Below are 22,730 nucleotides of genomic sequence, written 5' to 3'. Positions count from 1 at the left end.
CCATTTTCAGGACTGCTCTGAACATGCCTCCTCTCACAGTCTACGCATCACGTGTTCTGTGCACCACATATAGGAATGTTAGCGTTTGTAACTAGGACAATCTGCCATGTGTATATTACATGTTCAGAATTTAAAAGGCGCGGGATGGAAGTAGCAGTCTTCACGCTTTGCATGGTCGACATTACGTGACCTTTTCTTTGCAGTAGTTCTGATGATGAATCGTTCTCTGTTCCAGTTCCCTGTGGATGTCACGCAGAGAAGAGTGTCCACGCTGCCTTACTAACACAGTTAGGGTGGGAGCAGTCAAGATGCACTCTCACTATTAATACGACACCTATCCAGCCTGCAGAGAATTTGCCTCAGTTTGTGTGTGTATGTGTGTGTGTATTCATGCGTGTGGGAGTGTTGAGAGTAGACTGGTATAGACCCTAGGTAAGTAGGTAAGTATGTAAGTCTTTACATACAAATACACTTACTTCAGTCAGAAACAGCCAGTTTGATTAAGGCTGTCTGGACTGTTGTGCTGTGTCGTTTTTATCTGTCCGTGTTCTCCGGTTGTGGCTGGACTGTAGCAGCTGGCTCTCAGCTCCAGGAGGGGAGGTGATCTGCTTCCTTTGGATCCAACAGTGTTTATATTAATCAGGAGCAGCTGAGGAGGGTCTGAAGGTTGAATCTGTTCTGCTGCTGAAGCAGATGGACTTCCTAATGGGCGTCACTGTGTTCCTCTAAACACTCCCCCACTCCTTCTCTCCTTCAGCCCACAAGTTTGTGCCACATAATACTGCAGAGCAGGAAAGATGGCCTCCTCTAACGGAGGAGAAGGACATTGCTTTGTCCTGACTGTGACAAAATGTTAGTGCTGATAGAATGAGCGGAGGTGCAGGTCATGTGACGGCGCTGGGCCCTCAGGGGAGGCGTGGCTCCGTTTCCCAGGGAACAGCAGTCAGTCAGCAGCGCTGGTGTGTGACTGAGGACTTGGGGGCTTCTGTGTTGCTGATCGTGTCCAGGTGTATTTTTAAACATGTAGTTTGGTTACATGTCGCACTCCTGAACCCAAGGAGACATTGGCGATGCTTCAAGCATGAAGGTCAGGAGAGTGATAACAGAGAGAGGAAGAAAGCTTAACTCCCCACACAGATATGTTCAAACATCTCTGGACCACATTAGTCTTCTGTAGTTTCTGTTTGGTTTGCACAATGAACAGTAATGTTCCTTTCGACAACAGACATGGCCTGTGGTGACCTACATATCAGTGTGTTTTCACTTACAGGCACGTTCTGAACTCCACTGTCTGCCATTGCTGAGTTTCTCTGTGTGCTACTAAATCTTCTCGTGTTTCGTAGGTAAATTTGTGTCAGAGGAGTCTGAATTTGCAGACATGTCAATTGTTAAGAACATGAAAGTAAGAGTGATTCGATGTTACATCATCCACGTTAATAGTATGGCAGTCATAAAGATATGCAAGGGTTATAGAACAGTAGGCAACAACCTTTTCCCCGCAGGGACTTGATCACGTTTCCATTGGTAGGAACGCTGAAGTGGGCTCCCTCTTGAGGCCATATTACATATTGCACCCATAATGAGGGCTAGTGCTGATGTGGTCGATTTTATTTACTCATTGTCCCATGGAGGACCCATACTAATGAGGAAGATACGAGTGTCATGGTCTCCATGACGTAACCTCCACCTGAAGGTCGTCTGCTAGCGTGTCATGCTACACACAAGTGAAGTGAGTCTGCAAAGCTGCTGGGTTTGAGTTCATGATGTTCCACACATCTGGACCATCGATACAACCATCACGCGCACACACAGGTTGCTACCTCAAAGTAGCACTGTGCAATACATCTTCAGCTCCTTATAAAGAGTGTGTTTTTCAGGTTTAAGATTAGATGTTACCTGTGATGGGCACGATGAGGGTACAGAAGACACCATGAAGGAGGCAGTTATTCTCACATGCATCTCATCATGTTTTTAGCCTCATTATGATATTTGTAACTTGCAAGATCTGAATGGAAAAGATTTATATATATATAATATTTTTATTATATATATTTAATATATCTATGATATCTATTTAATATATTTATGATATATATTTCGACATGTATTGAGGGTCATTGTTCCCTAATAAATCATCATATGGCAGCATTAGCCCGTTGTCTATCCCAACAAGGTGGAATGGAGGGGCGTGTCCTGGGAGGGGCGTGTCTTGGGAGGGGAGTGTACTGGGAGGGGGGTGTCCTGGGAGGGGCGTGCCTTGGGAGGGGCGTGTCCTGGGAGGGGCGTGTCTTGGGAGGGGGGTGTACTGGGAGGGGAGTGTCCTGGTGTCCTTTTGCTGGTTTTTCATCACCTTCATACTGACATACCCCCCCCCCCCCCCCCCCCCACACACACACACACACACACACACACACACACACACACACACTACAGCCAGCTAGATTAATCCAATATGGCAGTGGTGAGCATACCTCTGGATCTAGATCTGCATCTAATGATCTCTTCCAGTCTCTTGACCTCCCACCACTACACAAAGAGAGTGCTGCTTATTTTAGATCCTTGGGCTGATGGGCCCCTGCTTGTGATGGGCGTGTCTGGGACAGACGTCTGCTTATTTTGTCAGGTGTAATGATTTTTACATTATAGTCTAAATCTGCCATGTTCACATAGACTTCATTATGACTTTCTGTTCTTTCAGTGCAATGATGAGACAATAATGTTTAGAGGGACATTTTAAAACTTGGATAAGAATGGAAGTAAACCAAACTCTTTGATTTCTTTTAGTCAAGTTCATAGTTCATATTTCAAATATATATGTAATATATTTGATATTTGTAGTTCTCCAAACTATGATGCCAGTTTAATGGTGTTGGTGCATTAATGGTTTAATGGTGAGTTTAATTGTTTTCTCTGGTCACTGGCATGGTTGGTTCATCCAGAACCAATATTTTATTTATTTATTTGGTCTTTATTTGCTCGAAGAGACCAGGGATGACTCAAAATACTCTATAGGCCACATGGAACTCGAAGAGACTCTCATGAACCTCCACATGGCTTTGATATCCAAAGTTTTAAGTTAGAAAACATGAAGTAAGCAGTTGGCCAAAATGGACATTCACCTGTGAAGCCATGGGTATTCTACAGTCATGAGTATTCTATAGTCATGAGTATTCTATAGTCATGAGAATTCTACAGTCATCAGTATTCTACAGTCATCAGTATTCTATAATCTACTGTCATCAGTATTCTACAGTATTCTATAGTCATCAGTATTCTACAGTCATCAGTATTCTACAGTATTCTACAGTCATCAGTATTCTACAGTCATCAGTATTGTACTGTATTCTAAAGTCATCAGTATTCTATAATATTCTACAGTCATCAGTATTCTACAGTATTCTACAGTCATCAGTATTCTACAGTCATCAGTATTCTACAGTATTCTAGAGTCATCAGTATTCTATAATATTCTACAGTCATCAGTATTCTACAGTCATCAGTATTGTATTGTATTCTAAAGTCATCAGTATTCTATAATATTCTACAGTCATCAGTATTCTACAGTATTCTACAGTCATCAGTATTCTACAGTCATCAGTATTGTACTGTATTCTAAAGTCATCAGTATTCTATAATATTCTACAGTCATCAGTATTCTACAGTATTCTACAGTCATCAGTATTCTACAGTCATCAGTATTCTACAGTATTCTAGAGTCATCAGTATTCTATAATATTCTACAGTCATCAGTATTCTACAGTCATCAGTATTGTATTGTATTCTAAAGTCATCAGTATTCTATAATATTCTACAGTCATCAGTATTCTACAGTATTCTACAGTCATCAGTATTCTACAGTATTCTAGAGTCATCAGTACTCTACAGTCATCAGTACTCTACAGTCATCAGTATTCTACAGTCATCAGTATTCTACAGTATTCTAGAGTCATCAGTATTCTACAGTCATCAGTATTCTACAGTCATTGCTCATTGCTCAGCCATGTATGAATGTGACAGATTTGGAGACATTTTCATTTTGCAAATCATTAACTTTCAATAGTTGGTTCTTTCCAATTCTGCTGTTCATGAATAGTAGATGAATATGTCTACCCTATAAATGAATGAACACCATAGGGTTATGATCTCATTTTCAGAGGTGACTTCACATCCCGAGTTCAAAGCTAGAAAGTCTTTGACTTGTATGCATCATATTAGGCATCATGTTGGACATTAATGGCTGTATATTGAGTTATTTTGAGGCACGAATAAATTTACACTGTTATATAAGCTGCACACAGACTATTTTCATTGTGTCAAAGTGAAATTTTGTCAGTGTTGTCCCATGAAAAGATATACTTAAATATCTGCAGAAATGTGAAGGGTGTACTCACTTTTATGACACACAGGGCTTCAGTAAAGCAGCACCTTACAAACACCATACAAAAGTACAAAATGAATCAAGTTTTGATTCCTCATCTCCCACTCCAAACCATGTGGCTGAATTCTAACACAAGCAACAACATTTCAGTCTTTAAGATGAACAACACTCCTTCACAGAGTGGAGTCGTTTTATATGAGCGTTTACTTTAACACACCCCATATATGTGGAGTCAAAACTGCAAAGTACACAGTTTCCATAGAAACAGGACAGAGTTCCTTCAACAGCCGTGCGAGCTGTGAAGAGTGAAGTGGTTTGCTTGCACAGCTGATGAAGGAACTCTGTTTCTATGGAAACCTTGTGTATTTCATGGCAAGTTTGCAAAGCTTTGTGAGCCCTGTGTAAGTATAGATACAAAGTATATATAACAATACTTCAAAAGATATACTTTGAAATGTAATGGCATGCATCATGATTGATCAGTAACCTCAACCTCAAAGTAACCCCAACCCCAGAGTAACCCCAACCCCAGGGTGCCATTAATTTTGAGCCAATCATCCAGCCCATTTGCAGAAATACAGCACCAAACCTGCAGGGAGTCTCCACCGAGTTTCACTGTAGACACTGACCCTGATACCGACACTCATACGTCGTTTCCAGCCTGCAGACAGGAGCAGCTGTAGCCCAGAAGCTCCTGCTGGTCCTACTGGAGTCGTGCTGGACCCATTTTGAAGAGAAGTCTGAGGTTCTTTGTGTCTTCTGCGCTCTGTTGCCAGTGTCCAAATTTCTTGTCCTCAGCATTGTCTGTTTGTGCTTCTGCAAAAGAGAAACACCTGGTGACCGTGAAATGTCTGTGTGCTCCTGCAGGAACCTGTAGGATCAGAACGTTGTGTCTTCTTGCTTCTGTAACAGAGTTAAAATGAAAGTAGGATAAACACCTGTGTGAATTCTGTCAAAATGAATATATGTATAGTTAGTTAATAAGTTATTGTTCCCATTTTATTTGCATATGTATATAAGAACTACAATACCCTATGTCCATAATAACTTGGAGGTTCCGGTTCTATTGTCTATTCTATCTAGTCTTCGCGCGCTCCCTGCTTCAGTTGAACGGATGTTCTGCTGTAGGTAGGTCAAGCAGAGAGCGCTCCGGTGTTAAAGATTTATTTTTAATATATATGTATATATATACACACAATACATATCCTTGATCTATCAATGAGTTGTAATACTCTTCAGGGTCGCAATTATTTCCGTTTGATATTCATTCACCACATTTGATGCGCTATTTTACGACGCCTTGAGACGTTATTAGCATAAAAACCCGCGCTATATATGCTAAGCAGCGGTGTGAGTTTTACAGCAAGCTAATTTCTTATGAATGTCGAATCGCACAATCACTGAAATGTCTTGTGAATGTAGGAATGATATGGTTAGTTTTTTTGATGTAATAATCACTATACGATCACAGTTTTCTGTTATTCTGGTTTTATTTTCTTGTCAACTTTATTAATTTTTTGTATGAATGTCTGTATGAGCTTTGATGATAATTATCATACAGATTAACTCAGTTGAACGGATGTTCTGCTGTAGATGTTCTGCTGGCAATAAAGTCGGAGAAAGAAGCTGACCAGAGCCTGTCGTCTGAGTTTAAGCTGCACAAGACACACATCGTCACACTGGTGCCGTGACTCGTGACCAGTTCGCCAAGATCAGCTCATCGCCGATCGCCGAGGGAGCTGCTGAAGAAGTGTGCAGTGGTTAGAACTCATTGCCGGTGGAGAGGCTTACGTGATTATTTTCTACTTTATGTGTATTGTTCTGTTCTGTATCGTTTACTGCCAGTAATTGATTAATCAATTGTTTTTTTTGCTCATTCATTACAAGTAATATTATGGCTCAGAAAATTAACGACAGTGAATTTGATGAGGGCGTTAATGTCTCTGTAAACGGAAATCGAGGTGTTAAGTTAAGTGAGCATATGGGTCATGAGTTTCAGTCAACGTTGGGCCTTGGTAGGGGCAGAGGGCGTGGCTTTAGCCCGGGGTGGTCTCCTATGGGGCAGTACCTGAGAGATAATCCACAGACTTCCACTCCAGTAAGTGACAGTGTTAGTCTGCAGAATTTAGCTGACTTGGTAGGTCAGTTGGGAATGCAGATAGGAGACTCAATTGCAGCTAGGTTAATGGCAACTGGACTTTTGGACAAAGACGCTGAACCTGACCTATCTAAGACTAGTACACAGCCCAGCTCTGTTGAACGGGATGCATCTCGAGTGACTGTGCATGTCAAAACCGGATACGAACCTGTCGTATTTAGAGGAGACGGTAGCGACAAATATTCAGTCAAGGAATGGGTTGACATAACGAAAACGTGTCTGAAAAAGCAAAACTGTGAGTTGAGCGCACAAGCTGAAGAAATTCTGAGTAGGCTGATGGGTAAAGCTAAGGATGTAGTAAAAATCGCTTTGCGGAGCGACGAGTCGATAGATGTGGCGCAAGATCCTGAAGTCATATATGACATCCTTATAAGCTACTTTAGTGAGCCTTCATCGTCTCTTCCCCTAGCAGACTTTTACACCACTGTGCCCAGACATCAGGAAAACCCTGTAGACTACTGGATCAGGCTCAATAAGGCTGCTGATACAGCTGATGAGGGGTTACGACGTCAAGGACGGAAAATGGAAAACATCAGAGATGAGGTGGCTCGCATGTTCGTGAAACATTGCCCAGATCCGGGCCTGTCATGCATTTTTAGATGTAAGCCAGTCGGGGAATGGACGTCAAGGGACATTCAAGTGCGAATAAATGAGTTTCAGAGGGAATCGAGGGCTTCAGCGAAGTCTAGCGTACACGCAAGCTTTAGGAGTCACCCTACCGCAGTCATGGCGGAGGAATCATGTCAGATGCCAGGTGCCATGGCTCTGCCCGTAGCTGGGAGTCAGTCTATTTGCTCTACTAGTCCCTCTCAGGTTCCATACTCGCCACAGTCTGCTGCTGCTTACCCTACATCAGCTCAATGTAAACCTCTAGTTCAACACGCCCAATCAGCGCCTGTGGCACATAACAACCACAAGGCCGACGACAGTGTTTTGAGCCGTATGATGGGTATGTTAGAAGAGGTACTGTTGAAGGTGGAACAGCGCGGTACAGCCTCACCTGTGCGTCAGCGGATAGGACATCAAAAATTGGACACGACCCCATGTAAAGTTTGTAATGAGAGAAGTCATTCTACTCTGTCACATTGCAAGTCTGATCATCTGTGCTTTAACTGTCTAGCTCCTGGCCACTCCAGACAGCGATGCCCGAACAGGTCTTCCTTGCGACTGAAGCCTGATCAGGGAAACTAGATGACCTGTATTTAGCGGGAGGCAGTACAGGTCTGGATGTATACTCCCACACAGATGTGATTGAGGCCATTGATTCAGTATGTGCAGACGACAACACGCATGTGAGTGGAAGTGAGGCTATTGTATATCAGAACACCACTATAGTGGGCCAAAACGACAGTTTGTTTTACACACCTGTGAGAGTCAGTGGAACGGTGACACTGGGTGCCATGTTAGATAGCGGTTCAATGGCCTGTACAATGAATGAAGCTGCCGAACGCTCTCCCCTTGTTGCTGGTGCCATAAGTGAGACTGACAGACTCTCTTCAGATGTCACGTTAGTAGGAGTCGGGGGTCGGCGCGTCCGTCCAAAATCAACCTTCAACGTTGAGATGGAAGTGTATGGCTGCAAAATTATTGTACCTACCTTGGTAGTAGAGGGACAGCATGACGAACTGATCCTAGGAACCAATGTTATTAAACACATTCTGCGGGAGTCAAAGAAATGTGGTGATTACTGGAGAGCTGTTTCCAAGCCATGCTGCTCGGACCCTGAAACAGAACAGTTTCTGTCCATGTTAGCTGGGTTAGACCGCTGGAGGGGAAATGAAATCCCAGATAAGATAGGCACAGTAAAGTGTAACTCTGCCACATTGCTGGAGCCTGGGCGTGAATACCTTGTGTGGGGTAAACTGCCGAAGTCCAATGTGATGTCGCCGGGCAGTGCAGTTATGACTGAGCCTACATCGTCTCGTTCGGCACCAAGGGGTATTATGGTCGCTAGAGTTGTGACACCACTGTGGGGAGATAGATGGGTTCCGCTGAAAATCATGAACATTTCTGATGAAGCTGTCCAGCTGAGACGTAATGCAAAACTGGCAGACATCTATCCCTGTATGGCTCTAGAGGATTTTGAGTCAACTAGCTGTCTTCAGAGTACCCACTCACGTATTTCACCTGTTGACCCTGAGACACGTGACAGTTCAGCCAGGGAGAAGATTGCATCTGTTGGCCTTGATGACTTGGATTTGAGTCTCTGTGACGTGTCAGAAAAATGCAGAAATGAAATGGCTGATTTGGTCCTTCGTTATGAAGACATATTCTCACGTCATCACCTGGACTGTGGAAAGGCGGAGGGGTTTGTCCACAGGATCCATCTTACTGACCAGAGGCCATTCAGACTGCCATTCCGGCGGGTTCCACCAAGTCAGTACCAGAAGCTGAGACAAGTTTTGAATGAGATGGAGCAGAAGGAGATCATTCAGAAGTCGACCAGTGAGTATGCGTCTCCTATTGTGCTCGTTTGGGAAAAAACTGGAGAGCTCCGCCTATGCACAGACTTTCGTTGGCTGAACAAGAGAACTGTTAAAGACGCACACCCGCTTCCCCACCAAGCAGATTGTCTGGCTGCGCTCGGTGGTAATTCCTTGTTCAGTACAATGGATTTAACCTCCGGCTTTTACAATATGCCGTTGCATGAGGACGACAGAAAATACTCTGCATTCACCACACCCATGGGCCTGTATGAGTATTGTCGTCTGCCACAAGGCCTCTGCAACAGTCCGGGGAGTTTCATGCGTATGATGACTGCTATCTTTGGAGACCAGAACTTCCTCAGTCTGCTGTGTTACCTCGATGATGTGCTGGTGTTCGCACCTGATGAGGAGACAGCTTTGGGACGCTTAGAAACAGTGTTCAGTAGATTGCGTGAGCATAATCTAAAGTTGGCCCCCAGGAAATGTCACTTTTTGAGAAGCTCAGTGAAGTTCCTGGGGCACATCATTGATGAACGAGGCATATCTACGGACCCAAGTAAGGTGGAAAGTGTGTCTAGCATGTCCAAAGCAGACTTGATGGAAGCTGATGGTGTTACTCCTTGCCAAAAACGCATTAGGTCCTTCTTAGGCATGCTGAATTATTATCAGCATTTCATCCCCGATTACTCTGCCCTTGCTCGACCTCTCTTCTCACTCTTAGCAGGTCATGGGGGGAAATCAAAGCATCGCAAAATAGGCAGGAGTTCCCCAGTTAATCGCAAGCTGAGCCCTTCTGATTGGACTGACGAGCATGACTCTGCTGTCGAACGCCTTAAAACATCTCTTGTGAATTCAGCTGTGTTAGCTCATCCGGATTTCAGCAGACCTTTTCAGCTGTCTACTGATGCTTCGTTGGATGGTCTTGGAGCAGTTTTATCACAAGTCCAAGAGGGCGAGACAAGAGCTAGGCCAATAGCGTTTGCAAGCAAGTCCCTAACACGATCTCAGAGGAATTATCCAGCTCATAGATTAGAGTTTTTAGCGCTTAAGTGGTCTATTTGCGATAAATTCAGTCATTGGTTGAAGGGTCATGACTTCACTGTATGGACTGATAATAATCCGCTTACGCATATAATGACCAAGCCTAAGTTGGATTGTTGCGAGCAGCGCTGGGTGTCCAAACTGGCGTGCTACTCCTTTGACATCAAGTATGTGCCAGGCCCGCGTAATGTGGTAGCTGATGCCCTTAGCCGCCAGCCGTTCGTTAGACCAAGTGTTGGCCTCAGGCTGCTCAACGAACCCTATGGCAAACTCCTCAGTGAAACCAAAAACATGTGTGGTAATGCAGTTGAAGAAGTGTTCAGATTGTCAACTGATACGACCACGGATACACAGTGCACACATATGTGTTCTGAACAATACCATGTTCCGACCCTACACACCCACACGCAAACGGTGCATGTTTTGTCACAGACAGTTACTGCGGGTGAAGTTTCAGCAGTTCTGGAATCTCACACTGAATGGGAGTTAGGTGCTAGAACTCGTGCGTTAGAGATGGCGTGTCATCTGCCACAACACATCCCTGATATGGTGTATGACCTACCCGGTTACACAGACGGTGACCTACGTGATGCTCAACAGCAGGATAGAATTCTTTCACGGGTGCTATTTTATGTTGATAGGGGTCGTAGGCCCTCCAGGCGGGAGAGGTATAAGGAGCCGGCTGATGTGTTGAGATTTCTAAAGCATTGGGAGAAGCTAGTGTTGCGCAATGGCATCTTATTCAGGGATTCTCATGACAAAGTTTTGAAGGCCAAACGTCATCGATATGTTGTGCCTGAGTCTCTCAGAGCTGTCGTGTTGAAGGGAGTTCATGAGAACGCCGGTCATCAGGGCCAGACCAGGACTCTCAGCATTGTTAGGCAGAGATTTTTTTGGTTGCACTTGGATAGAGACGTTAGGGATCATGTGCGTCATTGCCATCGTTGTGTCGTAAGCAAGGTGCTGGAGCCTGATGGCAGGGCTCCATTGGAGAGTATCACCACCTCAAGACCACTTGAGCTTGTGTGTATTGACTTTTGGTCAGCTGAGGACTCGCGCAATAAATCTGTGGATGTTTTAGTTGTAACTGATCATTTCACCAGACTAGCGCAGGCTTTCGCTTGCAAGAATCAGTCAGCTAAACAAGTGGCTAGGACCCTCTGGGACAAATATTTTTGTGTTTATGGGTTCCCTGAGAGGATCCATAGTGATCAGGGCCCTAATTTTGAGAGTGATCTGTTTGCTGAGCTCCTTAGGTTATCGGGCATTAGGAAATCGCACACAACCCCTTACCACCCTATGGGGAATGGTTCAGTTGAACGCTTCAATAGGACATTAGGCAATATGATAAGAGCTCTGCCTTCAGAGGAGAAGATCAGCTGGCCCAAACGATTACAGACACTGACGTTCATGTATAATTGCACAATTCATGAAACTACTGGCTATGCTCCTTTTTACTTGATGTATGGCAGAATTCCCCGTCTTCCAGTGGATGTCCTGTTCCGGAATGTCTTAACTGACCATGATACATCAGACTATGACAAGTATGTGGCAGACCTCACTGAGGAACTCAAGAAAGCGATGTCACTTGCTCAGGAGCATGTGAGTAAAGAGCAGAACAGACAGGCTAGGCTGTATGACAAGAGAGTCAAAGGTGCTACACTTGAAGTTGGTGACCGAGTTCTCGTAGCCAATAAGAGAGAGAGAGGAAAACGTAAAGTTGCTGACAGATGGGAGTCGGTGGTCTACACAGTTATTGATAAAAATGCTGGAACACACACATACAAGATTCGTGACACTGTTGCTGGCCTCGAGAGAATTGTCCATCGGAATCTCCTGATGTTGGTGAACTTCCTGCCTATCGGAGATGGACCAGAAGTGCCTTGTCCAGCACCATCCTTGTCTACTGAGCTTTCACTTGCTAGCGACGATAGTGATGCTGCGACTGATGGATCGTCATTCAGTGGAGAGGAAGCTCATTCGCTTCAGTCTGACAGATGCGTTGAGATCGATGGCTGTACTGATGCACCTCTTGTAACCCCTGATGTAACATTGCAGGTGAGGGATGTGCCTGATAGTCATGGAATGGAAGTTGTGAGCGTGTTACCGGTCCCTGCACAGACAGACACCACGGCAAGGACCAGAGAGTGGATTACGCAGATTCCTAGTGAGGGTCAGGTTTCAACATCTTGTGACGGTAACTGCACTGACCAACAACCTCATGCGTCTGATGACATGACTACTGACGGACCAACAAGCAGCACTGTCTCTGAAGACCTTTCCTCCGGGCGAGGCGGTAAAATTGCTTCTGGCTGTGACAGCTCACTTAATGCTGATTGCTCTAGTGTTCATACAGGTCAGTCTGAATATTGCAGTGACTCAGGTAACGCTGACAACGTTGTTCAGGGTTGGGATCTTGATACCCAACGCAGGACCAGAGTAGGACGTGTTGTTAGGCCCGTCAGTAGGTTACTGTACACTATGTCAAACCAGAAAATTGCTAGAGACTTCCAAAAGAATATTCGTTCTGCCTGCACTTCTGTTGTTCAAGCTCTTAAGAGTTGAATCAGTTGCTTTTTTTGTTTGTTTGTTTGTTTTGTTATGTTACATTGGTTTGGTTTCTTAAGCACTGAGGGTGTGTTTGTATGCATATGACATTACTGATTTAAGAAATTTTGTGATTTGAGTCTGTGTGGGGTGTACAAGGCACCCTACAGCCGGTAGATGGTTGGAGAATCTGACGTCCCTCTCTTACCACTATATCCTAAATGGATACTGAGCAGTCGGTTTACTTGATTGTGTAACTCATATGATGGGAGTTATGTGATGCTGGTCTCACGTGCTTATTTTGTCAGAATTCAGTGGGGGTGGGTGTAACAGAGTTAAAATGAAAGTAGGATAAACACCTGTGTGAATTCTGTCAAAATGAATATATGTATAGTTAGTTAATAAGTTATTGTTCCCATTTTATTTGCATATGTATATAAGAACTACAATACCCTATGTCCATAATAACTTGGAGGTTCCGGTTCTATTGTCTATTCTATCTAGTCTTCGCGCGCTCCCTGCTTCAGTTGAACGGATGTTCTGCTGTAGGTAGGTCAAGCAGAGAGCGCTCCGGTGTTAAAGATTTATTTTTAATATATATGTATATATATACACACAATACATATCCTTGATCTATCAATGAGTTGTAATACTCTTCAGGGTCGCAATTATTTCCGTTTGATATTCATTCACCACATTTGATGCGCTATTTTACGACGCCTTGAGACGTTATTAGCATAAAAACCCGCGCTATATATGCTAAGCAGCGGTGTGAGTTTTACAGCAAGCTAATTTCTTATGAATGTCGAATCGCACAATCACTGAAATGTCTTGTGAATGTAGGAATGATATGGTTAGTTTTTTTGATGTAATAATCACTATACGATCACAGTTTTCTGTTATTCTGGTTTTATTTTCTTGTCAACTTTATTAATTTTTTGTATGAATGTCTGTATGAGCTTTGATGATAATTATCATACAGATTAACTCAGTTGAACGGATGTTCTGCTGTAGATGTTCTGCTGGCAATAAAGTCGGAGAAAGAAGCTGACCAGAGCCTGTCGTCTGAGTTTAAGCTGCACAAGACACACATCGTCACACTTCACTCCCTCTTGATGGAAGATTTTGAGGTTAACCAGTCTGGCCTTTTTGATTGGTTAAATCCCTCCCTCTGTACAGCTGTTTCTGTCTCCATTAATCAGTTCAATCTGAACAGAATTCCACCCAAGGCACCTGGTTCCTTACATTTGTTCACTCAGATTCTGGACTAAATCTCTGCAATAACCTGAGGATGTCTTAACTGTAAACTGGTCTGTTGCTTACTACATTGCTTTGTTAACTGGTTTAGCAACATAGAAAATAAATCCCTTGCCTTACTGCATGAGACTTTTTTGGAAATCTAGAAAATGCTGCTTTTCAGATACTCTAAATTAAATTACCACGAGTTTTGTAAAACGTTTTTGTTAGTTTTTTTGCCCAAAACCTTTGCTGTTCACACACAGATTCCCAATTGCTTTGGACAAGGAATGTCTTAAAGTGTTATGTAGGCTATCAAATGAGTTTCCTAGAATGTCTTTAATGTATTCGGACAGTCTGACATGTCCGACAGTGTCAGCAGCCGACTATAAACAACGAGGACAATTTCGTGTTTAAAAATCATTCGATCGATTCAGGTCTACTGCACGCCAGACCTTCCCGCCGTCTAGAAAGTTTGAATACAGTAGACGTGCCGCCTCTGGTCTGGAGTCCCTCCTCCAACAGCTATGTTCTCTCGGTGGGAAAATTCCTGCAGGAAGACCGACAGGGTTGAACTCGAGAACTGTAAGCTAAGAACTAAAATACGATACTGAAGACTGCTCCTAGAAACACTTTTCCAGGTATGTGAGTATCTAGAATTCAGCATGGATCCTTCAGTATTTTATATTATTCTGGAAAAGGGGAGACGTCGGGGTTTTTTTGCAGCGGTTTGGAGTGGCGCTCAGCACGGTGGAGATCTGCAGACACGTCGGCTCTGGGCTTCATTGTGGCGAGGCTAGCCTGCTCGCTGAACTTCTGAAACGTCGTGTTTTAAAAGCTAAATGTTGTTTACATTATAAACAACCCAGGGTGTGCCTTTGTAATGGATACAAACAGTAATGGTGTAAACAGGACAGTGGTCGTGGTGAATGCAGTGTGAGAGTTGCTGTGCAGGATACAAAGACATGTTTGAGTATCGTGGTGCTAGTGAGCTAGGCAGCTGGACTAACTAGGTTAGATGTTTGTGGTGGTCTTCAGGTTTGTGATTTACGCATCGCCACTTGTCATTGTGGTGTTTGGTCATGGTTGGAGGTCGCGTTGTTGTGCACAAAGTTAACTCGTAATCCAAGTTTGCAGACTGTAGCTACACATCCCCTATAAAGTCTACCTCTGCCTTTAATTCCTGCATTTAAACTATGGAATATAGACATCTGAAGGATAAAAACAATATTTCCACAATACTCCACGACATGCGGAATTTCCTTTGGTGACCTTAGTACTGCGTGATTTGACTTTTCTTTGATTGTCCGTTCATTTAGTCTTTTTCCCTAATGTTTACCAGGTCATTCTCTCTCTCTCTCTCTCTCTCTCTCTCTCTCTCTCTCTCTCTCTCACACACACACACACACACACACACACACACACACACACACACACACACACACACACACACACACACACAAACTTCCCCCTGCAATCTCCTTTTCTGTGTACATGACCGTCGTCTGCTTCTATTACTCTGTCTGATTGCTGTTATCTTTGTGTCTGACCCAGTGACCAGACTAAGGCCTCATAAATAACATTATATGTGTTTTCCTCTAGGCAGTGTTGTCTGTTTTACAACTGGAATAAAATCAGTTTACAAAATATCATATTAAGTTTCTGTATCACAGTACACATACAAACACAAATACACAAACAACCCAAGCCAGTGTGTGGGAGGTCACACAAGTTTTATCATGTTCCACATTCTCCAACCTTGGCATACAAATATATATACAAATGTGTATTTATATTTATATGTATACAAATGTGTTTTAATATATACACACACACAAATGTGTAAATGTGTAATTATATAATGTATGTATAAACATGTGTAATTACATTTATAAGTTTACTCATTTATTAAGCATAGCAGCATTATCTTCATGATGCACCCCTTAATGGCCCCTCCCCTAACGACACCTCCCTTAATGGCCCCTCCCTTAACAGCACCTGCTCTAGTGGTCCCTCCCCTAACGACACCTCCCTTGAGATGAATGCCTCTTCTGATTTACAGTTATCCAGGGAAATGGTTTTGTTTTCTTATAAGAATGAAGAGACTGATGCTTCTTAAATGATGATGGAAGAATCAAGAGATGTGAGAGGTATTGGCCATGCGCTACCTGTGTTTCCACGGTGACTGCTTCTTTCTTGTTTCTTCCCCTTTGAGCTTTTTTTTAAAGAATGTTCTAGATCGCACATCTGGAAGCCTCTGGTCGCACACAGATGTCATGGTTTCTCTCTCCTCTCTCTCTTTCATTCTGTTTCCCTCTTTCTCCCACTCTCTTGTTGTGTTTCTCTTGTTTCTCTCGTTCACAATTTCTCTCTCTCTCTCTCTCTTATATTTCCTCAGGAGATTGCTTAGGTGAGTCGTTATCAGAGCAGAGACCCTTAACTGGTTGAATATGTTGTTGAACCTAACGTACTGTATATTAACACACCATTAACACCGTAATTGTGAAAGCAAAATGTGTCTCTGCTGTCAGAAGCCTGAGGGCTTTGCTCAGATGGGGTGAATTAGTTTAGTGCTCAGATGGGCTGAGGTTAGTGAGCGGTCAGATGGGGTGAGTTTGGTGAGCGGTCAAATGGGGTGAGTTCGGTGAGCGGTGAGTTCGGTGAGCGGTCAGATGGGGTGAGTTCGGTGAGCGGTCAGATGGGGTGAGTTCGGTGAGCGGTCAGACGGGGTGAGTTCGGTGAGCGGTCAGATGGGGTGAGTTTGGTGAGCGGTCAAATGGGGTGAGTTCGGTGAGCGGTGAGTTCGGTGAGCGGTCAGATGGGGTGAGTTCGGTGAGCGGTCAGATGGGGTGAGTTTGGTCAGTGGTCAGATGGGGTGAGTTTGGTCAGTGGTCAGATGGGGTGAGTTTGGTGGTCTTGTTGTGGACGCTGCTTCCTCCCTTTAAGCTGTCAGTGTGGCGGTGGTCAGCAGATGCAGACACCCGCCCTGAGGAATGTTCTCAGAACCCGCTGGAGCCCAGAGGACACACAGCTGGAAGGGTAGATTCACAATCATCCTTCTCTCATTCCTCCTTGTTGAAAGAGCGAATGACTCCTGGGGTTGCCATGGCGACATAGCATTTTCAGACGGCTTGATCTGCTTGCTCATTTGCTATGGGCAGGGTGTGTGTGTGCGCGTGCGTGCGTGTGTGTGTGTGTGTGAGAGACAGATAATGGTTATGACTGGTTTCTCAGACAGCTGTGGTGAGTGAGGGTGCTGGTCTCTGGTGGTGTGAAGGGCGTGTTGGCCCTCCTTCTGAGGCTTGTGTTGTTGTGTAAGTATTAAAATAGGAAGTGTGTAACATGAAGGCTACACAGGTTGAATTTGAATATGAGTAAGATCTCACAGATCTTGGAGATCTCCACTGTGGTTTTGGCAGATTTCTCTCTCCACTACAGTCACTCTGGCTAAATGTAGTAGTGTCCTCCTCACCCCCACACTGTGGTCCTCACCCCCACACTGTGGTCCTCACCCCCACATTGTGGTCCTCACCCCCACACTGTGGTCCTCACCCCCACACTGTGGTCCTCACCCCCACACTGTGGTCCTCACTGCCCGGTTCTCCCACTCCCAAAGTCCTGCTCACATTTTTTATCAGCAAGCTTTATCAGCACAGAAGGCCAGAGGTAAATATCAGTATTTTCCTCACGGTGAGTGGTGGAAGAGCGCTTTAATCTTGAAAACAGCCACGATGAAGTTCAGTATGATTTGGATGCCTGTAGGTTTCTCAAGGGGAAGTCAGATTGGGATAAATAACACGTACAGGTTGAGTGGTGTTTACTGACCATTATTTGTTAACTGAATGAGTTTAGCATCACAGCCGTTGCTAGACGTCTGAAGTTCAGTGATGTGTAGGGCTGGACGAACACCTATCATGTTCAGACTTTTTTTACAGTATTGGCTCTTGAGCATTTCTGAGTGTGGCTTCAGTGGGAGTGCTGGTCCGAGACGGAGTGGCTGGTTTTAGCAGGCCAGCTTGTATAACACTTTCTAGTTCCAGCTCATGAAAACGGAACTCTGCAGTCATATGAAATGGCTTGAATTTTTTAGAATTCGTTTCATTGTCTGCAGTTGAATTTTATCTACCACTGATGTTGCAAAATGAGTCCATGTGTGCCAGTTAGGTGTTTCCTAACCCACTCGAACTATAAAAATGGAGCCGTTAAGAGTGCTGAGCGTGGAGAGCTGACTACACCCCAGCCGGACACCTCAATCTGTGCTCATATGCTAGACCAGCTCATAGTTTACGGTACATTTTTTTTGGGATATGTCATTTTATGGTGTAAGACTGAAGGGTTTACCTGTCCTGCTGACCAGAATATTGTGATGTTAGCTTGATCTGTAAATGACTGGTACACCTTGCTGGTGGTCATTTTGTGGATTAAAGTGTTATACACCATCCCTTCTTAGAGAGACGTGTTCTTTCTGATGTTTTTAGTTCATGTGATGGTAAGAGTTGCATAGTGGTGCATCTGTCCCCCCCACACTGACGTGACTGATATGGATTTATGATGAGTGTCACTGTTGTTTCATACAAACCCTCTACAGTTGTCGCTGCTCTTGTCCGTGTTATCCAGAGTTGTATAATCCAGGTTCAGAAAGTAAAAGTCCTCATCAGGATTTTGCTAAGGGTCACGTTGAGGACCCCGGCCCCTCCCTTTTGGGCGTGTGTAAACGTTGTCCACGTGCTCTGTCTGCGTTTTCGGAACTCCGTGGTGATAGCTTGTTGTGTGAATAATGTGTCTCACTTGTGAATCGTCTCGTAATCACATGGGGCTAATGTGGTCTGTCTATTTAATGTGCGCTCGCGCAGTGTCCTGTGCTCGTCGTTGTCTAAACGTTACACGTCTCTGTGTTTGCGTGTTCTATGTGCGCTACACTGCGCAATAATCGTTATAATTAAAAGTGACGTCTGTCGCCATAGAAGGGTTTGTGTCTCGTCCTTCGCCTCGCACCCACCGTCACACTCAGGCTTCCTGGATTGTGTTGATTCCACAAATTTTACCTGGATTGCACTAATTAGAAAATTTACACACGCCCAAAAGGGAGGGGCCGGGGTCCTCAACGTGACACTTAGCAAAATCCTGGTGAGGACTTTTACTTTCTGAACCTGGATTATACAACTCTGGTGTTATCTTTCTACTTTCTTTCTTACACATCCTGTGTTCTGTATATTTTGTGATGTTTTAAAGCACATCCATTTCTAACATGGCTGAAGGTGTGGCAGTCTAAGAATGTGTGTGCAGCGTTTGACCACACGTTTGGTAGCCCCATTCCTGAGTTTGAAGCCGGACTTCAGGTCTGCTCTGGGCAGTAAATTGTGCACAAAAGCAGTTTGTTCATTTTTGTCATAAAAAAAAAAATGAAATAGGTGCCTCATTAGTGATCTACCAGTGTATGTTTTGTGTAGCACTGCAAGAATGGACTGGGATCCTTGGCATGCAGGGTAGAAACTGCAGGAAGGAAGTGTGGTGGGAATAGTGTTCAGAGGAAGTGTTCTCAGGGGTCACTGGGAACCCCTCCCACCTCCTCTACCCCTCCTACCCCACCCACCCCTCTCCCACCCCAGCAGCACTCTCTCTGGCGCTACGTCACCTCTGAGCCTTGGAGCAGGAGCTAGTCCAGTTGGGAATAAATGCACTACATCACTGGATCTGCTCAGGATTTTCAAGACCAGTCTCTTGTGTCTCCTGGACCAATAAGCAATCTGCCAGATGTTCCAGAGCAGTGGTTTGTGGGCTCTGGGAGGGCGTGGCTGTATCGGGCACCGCGCGGCTGGTTCCTGTGGGCCGCTGGGTGTCCACACAGCTCGTAGATCTAGCAGGCTCGTCTTGAGAAGGACCAGGCCTGTTGTGGACAGCAGCATTAAAGGATTTGGGTCTCTAGGTGGAATCCAGGACTTCAGGGCCTCGGCATGTGCATGTAATGAAGATCTCCAACCCATTTTTAAAGAGGACCCATTTGAACATGAAGCGGTGACTTCTTCAGGGGTGGGTGGGGGGGGGGGTGTTAACCACAGAGGAGAGCTGAGCTGCTGGCCTTGACCTGACTTTATTTGGCACAGAAACGTCATGTAAGAAATGTGTCGGCTCATAAATGCTGGAATGCTTTTTATGATTGGTCCCGTTTCACCCCAGTTTGCAGATGAGAAAACCACACCTCTCCACTTCATATGGGCTGGCGGCAGGCTTGCTTTTAACACTTACGTTTGGAGAGCACTGACCGGAGACCAGTGGCTTTAGACACAATCAGATACAGGTCCCTGAGGTGACATTGAATTTCTTCAGTGATTTTTGTGGTTCCAACCAGTTGCACCACACTGTCCACTGTGGCCTTCAGCGCAGTGTTAAAGGACTGGTTCAATACACATCACTAGAACCTCTTTAAAGATTTATGCAAAATCTCGTGTGGGTGTCGTGTGGATTAGGAATGTCACTGTTCGGTTGTGACATAAGGGGCGCTGTAAGTCAGGCATCTATCCTACGAGTGCTCAGAGCCTGGTGTATAGTGTTCAGTGCTCAGAGCCGGGTGTTTGGTGTTGAGCGTTCTGAGCCTGGTGTTTAGTGTTGAGCGTTCTGAGCCGGGTGTATAGTGTTGTCTCATTAGTCTGCAGACTGGCTTATATGCTCAATTACCTCTGCAGAACAGGCACTGTTTATTACCGCTGATTTTGTGGTAATGGGTTCAAAGCTAAGGGTAACTGGTTAGCAGAAAGATCTGGAGATGCAGGATCCTTAGCACATATAACAGAGAATTTAGTAATAATCTGTATTATTATCCTTCTGAAATTGGAATGAAGTCTTTGTTTAGGTATTTCCTCTGTTCAAATGTTAAGTTGTGGAATATCTTCCCAAATGTTCTTGGTACCGAGTTCATCTTTGCAGAAGGGTTTTAGGGGTAGATTCTTTGACGTTACATTCACACTGCAGGTGAAATTGGTCCAAATCAGATTTACTGCCCAAGTCCAAATATTTGGTAGTTAATGGTCTATGTAGTGGTTTTCTCAACATTAGTCTGAACAGTTCATTCACCTGAACTGAGCTGCGTGTGCGTAACGGTGATGTGCTCATTTGTATGATATACTCATGTAGCCACCTGTGACAACCGGTAGTCTATGAATGTTAGGGATCAATTATGTGTTTAATTCCAGCACCACATATGAAAGAGGTGTCAGAATCTATTTTATGCCATCCAAATGATAAATCTGTTATACTTGAAGAAAATGATTGAATTTTAGCTGCTTTGAACTCTGAATGTTTTTGATTTAGTGACTTAGTAATATTATTTAGTGACTTAGTGACTTAGATTTAGTGATTTAGTAACAACTGAATAGTCAGTCAGAAATCAATCACCCATTTCCTGCTTCTATGGTCATTTTGAGTGAAGACCAACTGTGTGGAGTTAGTTGTCCTACAATCATAGTCAGAGACTATGGTAAAGTGCTCACTGTAGTGTATCTAAAGCCTTTACATGAAATGGGGCCTTTTCAACTTAACCATCAGTGGTTTTTAGAGTCATTACCCAGAGCTTAAACCCGAAGGACATCTGATCCAACTGTGCTGTGCTGCTGTAATCAGCACCACTTCATCCGGCGTACACTGGAGAGGGTTATAGATTTAGTCATTTTGTGGTTTGTGTGCAAGTCTATGTTTACAAAACCTTTTTTTTCCCCACTCAAAACGTTGGGTGTTTTGAGTTCCGTTCCGTGTTTGGTATTTGGAGATTTCTCTCTGGCTTTATTTATTTCAAAGCTGAACCTTAAATTGAATCAATTTCATATGTTCACTGGCTTGAGAATATGAGGCAGAAGCACTTTAGAACTTAGTCTCAAATTAAAATAAAAATTAAAATGTCTCCTTCAGCTTTGTGACCTGTGGGGTTTTCCCCTTCTTGCCTGATTCCCCTCACACACACACACCTCTCCCCTCACACACACACACACACACACACACACACACACACACACACACACACACACACACCCTCCCTTCACACACGCACACACACCCCTCCCCTCATACACACTGCTGTTCACTGGGTGGAGTTATGTAGGGAATTTGCCTTGACTCTGCCAGCCTTGCCAGATGGAGGTGTTGAGGGAAATGGAAAAACCTGAGAAGATGGATGAAGCTGTCATGATCTTCGCAGACAAGGTGACTGGCAGCAGCTAAGCCCTGTTAACATGGCCAGTCTGATTCCTTCACCTGCGTGATTTCTACACTGCTGGTATTGGAGTCCGGAGACCCAAAGATCCTTCATCAGAGTTTATTACCCCATGAAGAGCAATTTGTCCTTACAGGCTCAGTATGACATGACACAGGTGAGGACACAGCACGTAGTTCAGAGGGGAGAGGAATTTGACCTGAACACTGTGCCGAACCCCATGATACAGAGTTGCAGGGCTCAATTACAGCTGCAAAACAGACCAGTTTTGGCGCTATAGGATTAACTGGAAAAGGAGCTCCTCTTATACACACATATACTCCCCTTATATACACACATACTCCTCTTATATACACACATACTCCTCTTATACACACATATAGTCCTCTTATACACATATAGTCCTCTTATACACACATATACTCCTCTTATACACACATGTACTCCTCTTATACACATATAGTCCTCTTATACACACATATACTCCTCTTATACACACACACATGCTCCTCTTATACACACATATACTCCTCTTATACACACACACATCCTCCTCTTATACACACATATACTCTGCTTATATACACTCATACTCCTCTTATACACACACATACTCCTCTTATACACATATACTCCTCTTATACACACACATACTCCTCTTATACACACACATACTACTTTTTTACACACACACATACTCCTCTTATACACACACATACTCCTCTTATATACACACATATA

The 22,730-nt window shown here is 44.1% G+C and overlaps 1 protein-coding gene across 1 annotated transcript in view; it reads left to right on the top strand.

Moving 5' to 3' along the window:
• Positions 1-14,275: 14,275 nt before the first annotated feature.
• ccdc102a (coiled-coil domain containing 102A) overlaps positions 14,276-22,730 on the top strand; it is a 44,042-nt gene continuing 35,587 nt past the window's right edge. The window contains exon 1 of the mRNA XM_077023932.1: positions 14,276-14,427. The gene's annotated coding sequence lies outside the window, so the exon portion shown is untranslated. The remainder of the gene's footprint in view (positions 14,428-22,730) is intronic.

Source organism: Brachyhypopomus gauderio, chromosome 12, assembly GCF_052324685.1.
Source record: "Brachyhypopomus gauderio isolate BG-103 chromosome 12, BGAUD_0.2, whole genome shotgun sequence".
NCBI classification, from domain to species: domain Eukaryota; kingdom Metazoa; phylum Chordata; class Actinopteri; order Gymnotiformes; family Hypopomidae; genus Brachyhypopomus; species Brachyhypopomus gauderio.
Note: the sequence above shows the minus strand (reverse complement) of the source record. Positions and strands in the feature narration are given on the sequence as shown.